The following is a 16,425-nucleotide window of genomic DNA, read 5'->3' on the forward strand; positions in this document are numbered from 1 at the left end:
CGGGCCAACGGTTAATGTGATCAAGGAGGAAGAATGTATTGTATTGGTTCAAGAAGTTTCTAAGGTGAACACTCCTATGACAGCTTTGTTAAGAAAGCTACAAGAGCATAGGTTCCTAGAAGGTCTCCATGATGGTTGTACAGGTGATGAAATAGATCCTGATGAATGTGTTAAACTAAAAAAGTTGTGCGCAAGACTTGATGAATCAAGGGGTGATCCAATTCATCAAATCCAAAGCTATTGAAGAGGTTTCAAACATTGAGCCATTGACTATCATTTATAGGAAGAAACAAGTTAAGGTCCCTATAAAGAAGATTCAACCTATCAATATTTGCATCCTCGGGCCTTTCCCTTATCAGAGTACCAAGGAAGTTCCTTAGAGGTATGATACCATTGCTTATATGGGCGGAAAAGCAATAAAATTCTCTGAGGCCGAGATCGTGAGTATAGCTGGAATAGGGGGCATGACCCATAGTGGTCATGTGTTTCCTCCTAAATACACTCTGAAGGTAGTTTCACCACCACCAATTCCTCCTCCAAAAGAGAAGTTTGTTTCAATAATCCCTAGTCAACAAAAGGGGTCATCAACATCATCAATGTTTATTCCATCTACTACAATTATGCCAATTGATCCACCTCTAGTAGATGATACCACAAGTAACTCATCAGAAGCATTCAATTCCTTAGGCAAAGAGGTATTGAAAGGGCAAGATCAGATCGGAAAGCATAAGAAAAGGGTGTCTCCAGAAGAGGGACAAGAGCTCCTTATGTTGATTAGAAAGAGCGACTTTAAAATTGTGGATCAACTGGGGTAAACATCGTCAAAGATCTCGATCTTATCCCTGTTGGTAAGCTCTGAGGCTCACATAAAATCTCTAATAAAGGTCGTGAATGTTGTTCATGTGATGCACGACATTACCGTTGATCAATTTAATGATGTAGTGGAGAACATCACAACAAGCTGATATGTGGGTTTAATGAATCTGAGTTACCTACTGGGGGGACTGCCCATAACAAAGCTCTTCACATATCTATTACATGAATAGACACCTTGCTCTCTCGAGTCCTGGTTGATACTAATTCTTTTCTTAATGTGATGCATAAGAATACATTAATTCAATTTCAAGTTGAAGGGTCTGAGATGAGGGCCAATGCTTTAGTCATGAGAGCCTTTGATGGTTCTAGGAGACAAATCATTGGTGAGGTGGACCTACATATCCGTATTGGAACACATTTGTTTACCATCACTTTTCAAGTGATGGGCATCAATGCAACATACAACTGTTTGTAAGGAAGACCGTGGATTCATCCCGCTGGCAAAGTGACCTCTACACCACACCAGAAATTGAAGTTCATGTTCGGAAAAAAATTGGTCATTAATTGTGGGGAAGAGGATCTACTTGTTAGTGAACTTTTGTCCTTTCGGTATGTGGAGACTGAAGAAGGCATAGTTGAAATCCGTCTTCATTGTTTAGATTTTACAAATTTGATCCTTTCTACCTCGAATCAAGACAGGACATTGGAGGTGGTTATGTCATCTCAAAAAAGCGTCAAGGAAACTCTGGAGAGACGCATTCCTCCTAGTTGGGGCCAAATAGTTCATGTTGTTGAAAAGCATGATCACTTTGGTATCAGTTACCGTTCATTTTCATGCGTACCAAATCCAAAGAGCCAGAAGAAGTTTTTCCCAGATAAATTCAACAGTCTTGGCTTTCAAAGTGACAACATTATAGCAGTCATCGATGGTGCAAGCAGTAGAAGAAGAGAGATTCCCAATTTTATAGGCAAGTGACCGCCTAGTTTCAAGCTAGACAACTGGACAACTTTCATGGTCCCCACGATCTTTTCTATTAATACGTAATTCATTTTTTTTCCTAATCCCTTGTCTTCTCCCGAGATAAGAGAATAGGTTTTAAGGGCCTCCTTGTTTTTGAAGTATTATGTGATCAATAAATTAAAATATTTTTGCATTCAAAATCATGTTCCTTTCCTTTATGTTATTTTTACTTTTCACAAAAAAAAATGACAAAAGTTTCTTTTTTTTTACATTTTTCAAAAAAATCCCATTCTAAAATAAGCTCATAAACATGCAGAGAAAATAAATACATTCGTAACAACATGGCTAGTGTCTCTTGTAACTCTCGGCTTCCAATTAACCAAGCTGAAGACGACGGTGAAACATATTGTGAATTGTCAGTTGAACTAGCAAGGCTCCTTTAGCACGAGGAAAAGAGATTCAGCCACACATAGAGCCAGTAGAAGTTATCAACCTGTGTTCTGATGGAGCCAAGAAAGAAATAAAAATATGGGCATCCCTTGAAAAGCATGTGCAAATTGAGTTGGTTTAGTTGCAACAAGAGTATGTTGACATCTTTGCCTGGTCATATCAAGATATGTCTGGTTTAGACACTAACATCTTCGAGCATCATTTGCCACTCAAGCCTGAATGTCTTCCGGTTAAGCAGAAGCTCAGAAGAACTAGACTCGACATGGCACTAAAATCAGGGAAGAGATTAAGAAACCATTTGATGTCGGCTTCTTAGCCATTTCCGAATATCCTCAGTGGGTTGCAAACATCACCCCAGTTCTAAAGAAAGATGGGAAGGTGGGGATGTGTGTATACTACAGAGATGTCAATAAAGCGATACCAAAGGATGACTTTCCTTTACCTCATATTTATATCTTGGTCGATAAAACTACTCAGTTCTCCATTTTTTCATTCATGGATGGTTTATCGGGATATAATCATATAAAAATGTCTAGATGATATGGAGAAGGCCACTTTTATCACACCTTGGGGAACTTACTGCTACAAAGTCATACCGTTTGGTTTTAAGAATGCAGGGTCAACATATCAGCACGCTATGGTAACTCTCTTTCACGATATGATTCATAAAGAGATTGAAGTTTACGTGGATGATATTATTTCTAAATCCAAAACTGAAGACAATCATTTAGACCATCTAAGGAAGTTATTTTCCAGACTCTGAAATTTTAAGTTGCGGTTGAATCCTACAAAATGTACCTTTGGGGTCGATCTGGTAAACTTTTGGGTTTTATTGTTAGCCAGAAAGGCATTGAAGTTGATCCCGATAAAGTTCGAGCAATTCAAGACATGCCACCTCCCAAAACTTAAAAAGAAGTATGAGGCTTCTTGGTTTGACTTAATTACATCTTCAGGTTCATCTCTCATTTTACGGCTACCTGTGAAACAATTTTCTAAATTGATGAGAAAGAATCAATTGATCATGTGTAATAATGATTATCAAGAGACATTTGACATAATAAAAAAGTACTTGCAAGAACCATCGATCTTAATACCACATGTTCCTGGTAGGCCAATACTCATGTACCTTATTGTACTAGATGAATCTATGGGTTGTGTACTAGATCAACACGATGACATAGGCAGTAAAAAACATGCAATTTGCTACTTAAGCAAGAAGTTCACCGAGTGTGAGACCAGATACTCATTCTTGGAGAAAACCTGCTAGGTTATAGCTTGGGTTGCTCGACACCTGAGATAATATATAGTTTGCCACACTACTTTGTTGATATCTAAAATGGATCCAATAAAGTATATATTTGAGAAGCCTGTTGTCATTGGAAGAATTGCTCGGTGGAAAATGCTACTAATAGACTATAACATCCAGTATGTTACCTAAAAAGCTATCAATGGGAGTGTGTTATATGATTACCTCGCCCATCAACCTGTGGAAGGTTATCAACCGATGAGGTTTCATATTATGGATGAGAACATCATGTTTATTAGATATTTTGAGATTACAGACCTTGACGAAGGACCCAGACCCGGGTCACGATGGACACTTGTGTTCAATGGTGCTTACAATGCTCAAGGTCGTGTAATTGGGGCAATTATTACTTCTCTAACTGGATTTCACCTACCATTCACTACTAGATTATACTTTGAGTGCACCAACAATATGGTAGAATATGAGGCATACATTTATGGAATCGAAGTGGCCATTGATCTTAGAATTAATATCCTCGAGGTGTATGGAGATTTTCCGCTCTGGTTGTTCGTCAGGTTTAAGGAGATTGGGAGACTTGAGATAGCAAGTTAATTTCATACAAAGAACATATAATGAAGTTGATTCCCTATTTTGATGAAATCACTTTTCATCATATCCCTAGGGAAGAGAGTCAGTTGGAAGATGCTTTGGCTACCCAGGCATCCATGTTTAAAGTCAAGTGGAGAAACGGAGCACCCGTTATTCACATTGACCAATAGGATGAACTGACACATTGTCTAGCAATCGAGGCAGAATATAATGATAAATCTTAGTTCTAAGACATTAAATGATATCTGGAAAAGCAAGAATATCTCGAGAAAATGTCCATCACTGATAAAAGCCTTTGTGCCAAGTTCTTCTTAAATGGGGATATGTTGTACAAGAGGAATTATGATTCTATTTTGCTCAGATGTGTGGATAGACACGAAGCAAACACGATCATAAAATCTATACATGAGGGTTATGAAGGATTACATGCTAAAGGGTATGGCATGGCCAAGAAGATCCTTCGAGTTGGCTATTACTGGACTACAATAGAGGTTGATTGTTACAACTTTGTCAAAATATGTCACAAATGTCAAATCTACGGTGACAAAATCAATGTGCCTCCAACTCCATTTAATCTCTTGACCTCTCTTTGGCCTTTCTCTATGTGGGGTATTGATATGATTTTAATGATCGAGCCGAAAGCTTCCAACAGTCATCGCTTCATTCTGGTTGATATGGATTACTTCTCAAAGTGGGTTGAAGTTGCTGCTTCATATGAAAATGTCACATGACAAGTGGTTACAAGATTTATTAAAAAAGAGATAATGTATCGCTATGGTGTTCTTAGAAAGATTATCACTGAGAATGCCAATAAGCTGAAGAACAAGATGATGAGAGAGGTATGATCGACCATCATAACTCTTCACCATACCAGTCCAAGATGAATGGTGTCGTAGAAGCAACAAACAAAAACATCAAGAGGATTGTCCAGAAGATGGTCAAGACTTATAAGGATTGGCATGAGATGATTCCTTTTGCTTTACATGGATACAGAACTTTAGTTCATACTTCTACTAGGGAAACTCTGTTCTCACTTGTGTATGGAGTGAAAGTTGTTTTTCCAATTGAGGTTGAAATTCCTTCATTACGGGTTATCATGTAAGTTGACCTTGATGAAGCCGAATGAGTTCAATCCAAATACGATCAACTGAATCTCATTGACGAGAAGCGCTTGATGGTCGTCTTCCATGGTCAGTTATACCAGAGACGTATCAAAAGAGCTTTTGTCAAGAATATTCTCCCTCGTGCATACCATGAAGGTGAACTTGTGCTCAAGAAATACTCTCATATACACTCGGGTCCACGAGGCAAGTGGACTCCCAACTACGAAGGACCATTTTCCATCAAGAAGGCCTTCTTAGGCGAAGCCCTAATCTTCACCACCATGGATGGGGAGAAGTTACCACTGCCAGTGAACTCCGACATAGTCAAAAAATATTATGCCTAAAAAAATGATGAATAAAGAGCCCGCTAGATTGACATCCGCAAGGACAATCTAGGCAAAAATGGGTATCGCGACTGACCAAAAAAGAAATTTCCATGTAACAGTTAGGGATCAAATAAAAAAACGTGTACAAAAAGCTCGCTAAGTTAAAAACCCAAAAGGTTGACTTAAGCAAAAATGGGTATCCAGGTGGACGGAAAAAATAGAAAATGTCCAGGAAAAAATTAGGGATAAAGGAATTTGACTGCAATACTTAAGCCTATTTTATCACAACTTGATCTCAGACGGCAAAAGATCGATTCAATCATCGCCAACCAAAGCGAAGTGTTGGGACCCAGATCTTATAGTGGATGGTAGTCAATGTTGTAACCAATGGAAAATTACACAAATTTCTCATTTCCATTTATAGTTTCCTCTTTAAAGATTTTGCATCCTTGTACACACATCATATGTACAAATTTTTCCACAATCAATAAAATTCACTTTTCTCTTATCAAATTGCTTTCCATTTTAATTTCCATTCCTCATGTTTTGTTTGCAAAATAACTATTTATTTTGATCACATAATGCCATAAAACATCGAGAATAAAAAGGTAAAGCAAAAAGAAAACTTTGTGCATTTCTTTGATTACTTTAAAAGTTATAAAGGATGATCGATAGTCTACAGTAAATGCTTGATACTTGAAAATATCTCAACAAGTTACTTATCATATCACTTAATTTTCTCCCCAGCAGGGTCAGGATTGAAATCTTCAACAGTTGTGGGAACAGGAAGTTCCCTTCTTTGTGACAAGCTCTGGCCTAGACATCAAATGACAGAGAGCCGAAGTCTACTACCCTACAAGAAGAGTCTCACCCTTGTAGATATCATCCATCTCTCACCCCAAAAATTCCGCATTTACTACATAACATACATGAATTTATGCATCATGAAGAATCAAGCATACATTGCATATGTCACGCATCTCAAACATTTTCTCTTACGACTGACCTTGTTTCTCCAACAGAACAATCCAGTCAATCCCCAACATATGGCCTTACAAATATTCACCTGTCATTCCATATCCCAGTACAATTATCTCTCACACATTACACATTGATTCCTCAACAGGAAAAAAATTGGATATTCTTGTATTTAATCCTCTTCTACATCGAATATCTGAAAAACTCTCTCCATTCCTACATTCAGGTTCAAGATGGTTAAATAGGGGCAATTGTCATACCCTAAAATTTGTCCTACCTTTTTAATTTTTTTCTGGCTCGTTGTTGCATCCCTCTACATACATAGTTCTATTTTTAGCCTTTCATTTAGATGCAATCGTTCATTCATCTGCATGTTCATGCCAAATTCATTCATGTCATCCATTCATGTTAACATTTTCAAATAGGCATCATGGATTCAAAAGTTTGTGTCACTTATAACTGACAAGAAATTAGGGTTTTTCTAGGAATCAATCCCTAAGGGCTTTGATGGTGCATTCAAGTGGGAGAACATATCTTATGAACCAAGACATAAAACCCTAACTTGCTGACTTTTTGGCATTTATGGATCATGTGTGTTGCATTTTGGTTTTAGGGTTTGATTAAAGCTTGTAGGGATTATGGTGATCATCTATGGAGCTTTGCAATTGATTCATTGGCCATACATTCAGTTATGTAGTCCATTTATTGAGGTTCATTAATTTCAAGTTTTACACATGATTAATTCAGAGGACCAACACAAAGTCAAGTTAAAAACATCATTTGGAACGAATACACAAATTCATCTTTCATTCATAAAGCCATACAAAGTCATCAAAGTTTACATCCAATTACAAGTAATTACATTACACAAAATCCAAGACTTTACACAAAAAAACCATATTTTTAACCTAGGTTGACTTTTGGTCAACTATTGACTTTTTGGTCAAACAGATGACCAAAGTCAACTACATTCCTTACCCATTTCTCTTTCCCCTAGGATTTATCGGTATTTTCCCTTTCCTTCGGGAATGAATAAAATCGATGATGATTTTGTTGTATCTTTGAGCATGCGATGCACTCAGGCATTTTTCGCAGCGCGACTGTTGGCATCCTCAACAACTCATGGAGTAAGAAGGCATTTGCAACACTTGTCGACGAGCACGTCCTTCAAATAATAACATCACTACGATGCGCAAGACAAACCATAATTTGGCTATGCTAGATAGGGTTTGGAGGAGAAATGTTTTGGATTATTCTAAGGCTTAATATGTTGTAAATTAGGGCACCCAAGTTATAAGAAATGGACACCCCTACCGTCACACTAGATAAGAAATCATTGATAATTGAAAACCATCAAACAAGAGAGCTCGAAAGATCTCTCAACGTATGTCAAGAGAGACAATTGTCCAAAGAAAGTTTTAGGATCTCTAAACTTTAAAAAAATAAAGTTGAATTATTAATGAAAACTCAAATACGCATGATCTAATACTCTAAACTCCACACTCACAAAATTCACTTACTTGATCACTAAAGTATTTGTAAGTGAATCTCTCGTCTCCAAGAATCACATTATTTATCTCTTCTATTTCCAGCATTTGACTTTGTGTGTAAAACACAAGAAGTACACCAATGTGATACTAGCTACTTTCAACAAAGATGGAACAAGTTTGAACAAATTTGAGCGCGGGTTGCGTTAACAACTTAACATACTCAATTAAAGCAAATCAACCGGGTCCTCATTGAAATAGCTGCACGTGACATAGGTTTCAGATTTTGACCTGTTTCCTTGCATAAACCAAATAAATGAAGTAGCATCGTACGCTTAACCCCACATGAACACCTAAGATCCCAAATCAAGCACCAACTTACCTACTACCAGTATTTTTCTGCGTCAATATCTTTATAGCTGTAATCCACTATACTCAACCACTAGGATTCATGTTCTGGATTTTTACATAGGAGAAATAATTTTAAATTATAATGGCAATTTTATACATGTCATAAAAATTGCATATCCTATACTCATATATTAACTTTTACAAACTGAAAATTTGTCTTTTAGTTAATACAGATATATTATTGTATATAGTATTGTGAAATGCAAATTTCCAACAGAAAGAATAACGTGACACATGAAAGTTATCGCAATAAATGGGGCTGCACTTGCTAAATTATTCTATATTCTTCTCAAGGAGTGTATTATGTTAAGGTTATCGCAAATATGTTTAGAAAAGTGAGGTTGAGAATAAAACATTCTCATGCTTATAAAAATTGCTTTCAAATATTATATTTTTAAAAATAAAATTTACATGCAATTTCTTATTTTTTTAATTCTCATATTAGAGAATGGAAATTTTTTAAATCTCAATAATGAAACATCATTATAAATAACTATCCACTTTTCTCTATTATATTGTTTATTTTTAATTTTATATTTTGTAAATTAAATCATTTTTTAAAAATATTCTTAAAAATATAAAATAATTATCAAACATATTTGTGGGAATAATATTCTAAAAAACTAAGATTTCTAAAAATGCTAATTCTAAAAATAAATTTTAAAATCATGAAATTAAAGATAATCTAAATATATATAAGAACCGTTAATCGAGAATTAGCTAATATCATTTAACAATTATTCTCATTTTTTTCAAGTAATTATGTCGAGGGAAGGACTATGTATCTCACTTGTATGGAGACAATATGTCTAAGTATTACATTTTGACGAAGATAAAAGAATATTAAGTTCAAGTGTCAAAAAGAAAAAAATGGTTTCTCGATATCAAGTATCAAGAGTTATCTCAAAATGATTAAATATGTTGTAAGTTATTGGATGACAATGATGAAAATAGACATTGATCATGACGATAAAAGGTTGAAGTCCAAGTTTATTCAAGTATCAAGATTACCGAAGTCATTGGCGGTTGATTTAAGAAGAATTGATCTTCTTGCAAAGGTATTCAATTATAATTCATAGTATGTAAATCCTTAGATGCTCAGGAAATAATAATCATCTTCATCTCTAAAGCTCTCAAATTATCTTACATAAAAATCTTTGAAACAAAGACATAAAAAACTATTTTTTAAAAAAGTTGTATGCACTTTTTAAGTAAGGTGGATTGCACTTTTTATGTCATATCCGGTTAATTGATTTAAGAAACTTGTTGTTTGAAATTTAATTAAATGTAAAATTTGAAAATTGGTATGCACTATTTAAGTTAGGTATCCGTTTAACCGATTTAAGATCTCTTGTACAAAATGCAGAATTGTGTCTTTTTATCAACCATTGACATTCTAAACTATTGCAAACCTTCATAAAAATATCTCAAACTTTTGTATCACTTCGTAGAGGTTTCTTAGGATGTAAAGTCAAAATACATTAGTTTTCAAATAACTTCTTTCATTATTAATTTTCACATCAATTTCAAGTGTTCATACAAACTTTAACAATGAAACTTTGTGTATAACCTTTCATATTATTCAAAGAGTTTCATTGTACTTAAGGTTTATATATTATTGAATTGTAATATTGAAAGGGAAAATCAATATTCATCTTGAAATTCATTCAAGATTCAAATACTTAAGATTATTCAAAAAATGTGTTATAACTTAATTACCAAATTTGTGGTGATTAGTTGTTTGTTGTAAAAGTTTCTTAGGATTCGTGTAATTCAAAATCCACCATCGTGTTTGGTGTTTTTTGAAAAAGTTCCTTTGATTCGAGGAAATTCAAAGTCCATCATAGGTTTGGTGTATATGTTAAAGATTGTAAGAGATGTCTTGGTATTAGGTTTGTACAAAGATCTAACATAATGAAAAATCTTTAAATATATAAAGAGACTAAACGCACGCTTTATTGATAAGGAGAACTAGGATAAATCTTTTATTTCTTTTACTTTCTTACACTTTATTTTTTCTACATTTTCATTTAAAGCCCATACACTTATTTTTGAAAATAATAAAAAGGGAAAAACTATCACTTAAAAACGAAAAAAAAAATCATAAAAATTAATTCACCTCTCTTATATTGCACTCTTTAGTTACAACTTGTAGATTCTTTAAGTGTTTCGATGAATGTTAAGTAAAAATATGAGAAGTTGAATTATTAGTCTAAGAAATACAAGATAAGTAAATAAAAATGAGATAAAAATAAGTAAATAAAAATGAGATAAAGTATATAATAATTTGATTGAAAGTGTGTAAAAATTTATGATATTTATAAAGAAAATTATCATAGTGGTCATAGCATTGTGTCCAACAGAAAATATTGAAGTTTATTCAACTATTTATGTGGGTTGTGTGATGTTATTTCCTCCATGTATAGGAAGTGTAGTGCCCCACCTTGGTTGAGCTTCTTATTTTTTTACATGCTTCGCTGACATTGTCTATAAGTGTGCATATCCCTCAACTTGTGGCTCTATTATTCATGTTTTTCCGATAAACGGCTCTACAAATAAGAAAGGTGGTCATAAATTCTAATTACCCTCCTATAAGTCTAAACAAGTAAAATTATATGATTTGGGACGAGAGTTGTGAAAATGGGCTACCCGATTTTAAAAGAGTTGCTTCTTACGGGTCTCGAGCTTTTTAAAATCGGGCTCAAAAACTCTATTATAATATGGACTCAAAATTTACTATTCGAGTTCGGGCCTGTACGGGCTTCAGACTACTCGGTTCTAAACAATTTTTTAAAAAAAATATTTTTTATACAAAAATTAAAATAAAAACGCCATAATATTTATTATAACTACCATAAAAAATTAAGAATTATATATTATTAAGTATTATAATATTTTTTATAAATACTATAATATATTTTTAAATGTAATACATATTTAAATTGTATATAATAATAATAATCAAATATTTAAATAAAAGAAACTAATAGAATATAATAAAAATGTGAATTAAACAAATAGTTAAATATTAGTTTGATTATATTAATGTATAATATTTGAAAGGGAAAAGTTGAATAGAGTAGAGATAAAATTTATTGAGGTGAGAAAAATTAATGTTGTTTATGCGGGCCTAATGGATTATCTGCGATCCATACGAGCTAGTCTTAATGGGCCGCGGGATTTTTAGGACAGGGCTAAAAAAGCCTTGAAAAACATGGACTCTAACTTTTAAGGCTTGAACCCTATGATTTTTTAGATTTGACGGATCAACTCATATGAGTTAGCCCATTTTGACAACTCTAATTGGGACTCTGATAGTATAGTAAGAGTGACTCAAGATAATATAATACTTACTATTATTCAAGGGAATTTCTCAATGCATTCTATATGTTACTTACATACCACGCGAAAATACTAAAATGCCCATAGTTTCCGGAGATGCATCTCTGGACGCATCCAATACATATTCAATGTAGGTCATTCTAAGTGATGCCTTATAAGTTGAGTTTTTTAAATACCGGAGATGCATCTCCGGAATTCTCAAGAAATATATTCAAGAAATATATTTGTAGTTGATAAGTTTAGTGGAAATTTCGGAGATGCATCTTCATATGTTTGTGCGGGATTTTAAAAATTGTTGTCACCTTTACATGTCAGATGTTTTCTTATGCATATCTGAAATAATTTGATAAAGACAGAGTTGCATGATCACGAAACTGTACATATTTTTCATTACAAACTCTCACAAAAAACCCTTCCATTTTTAATCCTCATTTTCAATAATAATCTGTGTTCATTTTTCAGTTCTGTTTACAGCAATAACGCTTATTTATTGTTCCATGGTAATTGTTTTCATTAGATATGGTGCACCCATGTGTTTTCCCCAAACAAGATGTGTCTCTGAATGTCCAAGGTGTTGTTGTGAAAGCGGTAGATATTGGTAACCAATTTAAAAATGAGCAAGAATTTGAATGTCGTGATCAAATGCTTCAATGGATTCGTATGGAGGCATTTAAACTAGGATTTTGTGTGGTTATCGAAAGTGTCGATAATGATTCAGATAGAAGATGTGCTTTTGTGACAATGACGTGCGAAAGAAGCGGGAAATATAAACCTCATCTCCTGAATTTTAAACGAGACGACACCAGCTCAAGAAAATGTGAGTGTCCCTTTAAGTTGCGTGGTTATATGTTAGCAAACAATAACTAGATATTTAATGTCATATGTGGTTTGCATAACCATGATTTATGCGAAAAGTTAGTTGGTCATCCAATTGTGTGTTGACTCATGCCGAAAGAGAAGGAATGTGTTGTTGATAATAATGAATGCCTGGAATCGTATAGTGAATTCTTCCACAAAAGAATCATATGTCGATTCTATTATGCATTTCAAGAAAGTGTGCAAAAATTGTCTTGATTTGTTGAAATATATGAAAGCACAATTCTTGACCAGGTGAAGGAGAAAATGGTTTGTGCTTGGACCGATCAGGTTAGACACCTTAGAAATACAACAACTAGATAAGTTGAGTATGCCCATGCACATTGAAGAATTGATTGGGAAATAGTAAGAGAGATTTATGTAGAGATTGGGAGTCCGTGAACCAAATGATTCAGAACCAGCATAATGAGATACATACATCATTTGGTCTAAGCATCACAGTTTTGGAATATAGATTTAAAGACAACAGTCTTTATTCTCAGTTGGTCGCCAACATATCTCGAGCGAGTTTGAATTATATTTTTCACGAGGCTAAAGGAGTTGATAATGTAGGCTCTGATAGCGCAAAGTGTGGATGCACAATTGTGAAAACATATGGTCTCCCATGTGCTTATATTATTGCAAAGAAATAGGTGAAACTTGGTAGCCCGATAAGAATGAATGAGGTTTGCACTCATTGGAAGAGCCTTAGGTTTGATGATGATGGTGTAATTAAAGACGGTAAATCGAATATCTCTATTTTGACTTAATGGGAATTGATACAAGAGATATTTTTTAGACCAGATGACAACATGAAACTCCATATCAAAGTATAATTGAGGAAGATTTCTTATACAGAAACCACTGACTTGAAACTACCCTCATAATCGGTAAAAACAAAAGGTGCTTCAAAGAAGCTCAAACCTACACCGAGTGAAAATTCAACGGTGCGGTCTCCTTAGTATTTTAAACATGTTGAAAAAATTGTTTTGGACTCACCAACTCCAAAACCTCAAAAAAAGTGTTTTCAAAGGAGCTCCCATTAGCAAACAACCTCATATGCTGCCTCCACCAAAGATTCCATTCATTGACGAAATATCGATGTATATACATAAATACATTTAACGGGTCGTCAATATTGAGAGGGATGGTAATTGCGGTTATTGAGTTGTTTCAGCTTTACTCAGTAAAGGAGAAGATAATCATACATTTGTCCTCCATCAACTTATCCAAGAGTTAAAGACTCATAAAGAATCATACACACGACTATACGAGAAAAAAAAGAAAACTTCGATGGAGTTTATGAGTCTCTTGTTCATTGCCTTAGTGGACTGGCACCATAGGCAAAATGTGTAACACCCATTTTTATACCCCAAAATACTTAACATATAATCAGAATGAATAAGCACACATATAAACAAAAGGGTGTCACATCGACGTTTTCAAAAACTATAAACTTTCAAAAACCAACATCATTCATCATCAATATACAATACACCTGGTCATTTAAAATAACACATTTGAAATATCATGAATATTCAAGAATATGCGTTCGCAGCGGAAAATAATGAATACTCATGTATTTCATAAAATGATTCATGTCCCATACCATGATCATCTCTCAATAATCCCCTCAAGATAAAATAAAACCATATCCTGACTATTTTGCATTATGGCCTCTCAAACAGCAATTGCAATTAAACATGTTCACAAGTAATAACATAATACTTATCCAAATAAGATATGAGTTCAATACTACTAATCTACCCAGTGTTACATGACCAGAGCATTGACTCACTACCTAGTCTCTAAACCAAAACACGGAAACTCTCCAGCTAAATCTCGAGTGAGCTACCGTCCACTTACTTCAGCAATACTACTCTTGAATATATGCATGATGCCCATGTAAAGGGAACATTCAAACAGAAGGGTGAGAATTCGAATCATTATGAAGAAGTATAATAAAGCACAATGATTAAATCAACAATTAAAGGAATTCATCACACCTTGTATAGCCATGTAAATAATACTAACCAATATTTATTTCACATGTTTCAAGCATACATCAAAACTCAAGGAGTATAACATTAAAATCCAATGCTATATTCCCAAATATACACATAACTATAATTATCACATAATCACACATTTTACCAAGTTATGTATCCAAACATCACCAAATTCAATTACCATATCTCATACACACATAACAATCACATCAATGCATATATTCAATTATCACGTAACCACACATTTTACCAAGTTATGTATCCAAACATCACCAACTCAATTACCATATCTCATACACACATAACAATCACATCAATGCATATATTCAATTATCACATAACTCTAATGTGACTCAATGCATGTGGTACCGCAATGTGAACCCAATATTTCACTGTTTTCCGATTCAATATCTAGAATCCAAGCCACGCTTCCGATCCGGACAAGATCAAAGCCACTACGTCTATTTCCCATTTAAGGATCAACGTATGCTACGCCTATTTCCATTTAAGGATCAACGTCTGCTACGCCTATTTCCATTTAAGGATCAATGTCTACTACGTCTATTTCCATTTAAGGATCAACGTCTACTGCGTCTATTTCCATTCAAGGATCAACGTCTGCTACGTCTATTTCCATTTAAGGATCAACGTCTACTACGTCTATTTCCATTTAAGGATCAACGTCTGATACGCCTATTTCCATTCAAGGATCAACGTCTGCTACGCCTATTTCCATTTAAGGATCAATGTCTACTACGTCTATTTCCATTCAAGGATCAACGTATGCTACGTCTATTTCCATTTAAGGATCAACGTCTGCTACGTCTATTTCCATTTAAGGATCAACGTCTGCTACCATGTGAACCCACAGTTTCACTGCTTCCACCATAAAGCCGACTATGCCATGAATGAATGTACAAATACCAACAATATATGCAATTAAGATCATCTCTACCATCTTAACATTCCACATATAACCATAATTCAACTCTATGAATTATCCACCAATGGTATGTATACACATTCATAACAATATACCATTCACAAATATAGGTTCATCATCAAACACGCACACTTAGATTTTATTTCAAAATGGTTACAGCATTTAAAATCCTCAATTTTTCCCTTTTTCAACAGTGGTAACCGGTTAACGCTTTTGAGGTAACCCGTTAACCCGAAACAGAATTCACTTTCTGGGCAAATTTTCAGCAAGTAACCGGTTAACACATTTTGGTTAACCCGTTAACACGAAAACATAATTCAATTCCTAGGCAGATTTTTAGCAAGTAACCGGTTAACACATTTTGGTTAACCCGTTAACACGAAAACATAATTCAATTCCTAGGCAGATTTTCAGCAAGTAACCCGTTAACACATTTTGGTTACCCCGTTAACACGAACACATAATTTTTCTTAATGTTACCATTACTGTAATGAAATTTAATAAACTAAGTGGTTTCTCAATCTATCCCTCAATTTCATCCATATATCCATTCCAAACGCAATTAAACGGTTTTTTTTTACCCAAATAACCCACTTTTTCAAGAAAATTCCCAAAATACCCCAAGTTTCAAAAAAATTCCCAAAATACCCCACTTTTAGGAGGAGTCGCCAATTGAATTGGATACTCCTCTTAAAACTTGAATGGAGGCGCCAATTGGATTGGCTAGGGCAGGTGCCCTAGCCAATCCAATTGGCGCCTATGTGTAGGTATTAAGAGGAGTCTCCAATTCAATTGGCGACTCCTTCTAAAAGCCTTAAATGACAAAACTTTCGACATAAAAGTTGTAGATATTTTAAAGACAATGAATTTGGACTTAAATTTTGCATCA

The sequence above is a fragment of the Lathyrus oleraceus genome, chromosome 2, assembly GCF_024323335.1.
Source record: "Lathyrus oleraceus cultivar Zhongwan6 chromosome 2, CAAS_Psat_ZW6_1.0, whole genome shotgun sequence".
Taxonomy (NCBI): domain Eukaryota; kingdom Viridiplantae; phylum Streptophyta; class Magnoliopsida; order Fabales; family Fabaceae; genus Lathyrus; species Lathyrus oleraceus.